This window comes from Mandrillus leucophaeus, unplaced genomic scaffold (assembly GCF_000951045.1).
Source record: "Mandrillus leucophaeus isolate KB7577 unplaced genomic scaffold, Mleu.le_1.0 Scaffold883, whole genome shotgun sequence".
NCBI classification, from domain to species: domain Eukaryota; kingdom Metazoa; phylum Chordata; class Mammalia; order Primates; family Cercopithecidae; genus Mandrillus; species Mandrillus leucophaeus.
The window spans coordinates 655,720-656,005 of record NW_012109619.1 but is presented as its reverse complement, the minus strand read 5'-3'; positions in this window follow the sequence as shown (position 1 = coordinate 656,005).

Below are 286 nucleotides of genomic sequence, written 5' to 3'. Positions count from 1 at the left end.
ACATATATATTCTTTTTTCTCCACCATTTGAGAGTGAATAGACAACACCATGCCCCCTTATTCCTAAGTACATTAGGATATGATCACACACAACAGGATACTTACATGTTAGGCAAAAGGCTAAGCTGCTGTACCAAAAAAAAAAAAAAGGCAGAGATTAAATCAAAATTTATTTCTCTTGCATGTATCATTCCATCTGATGTTGATCAAATTATTAATCAGAACCATGTGTGTCTTGAAAATGCCAGTAATTTGTTTCCATAAATAATAAAAAGTAGAGGACAGG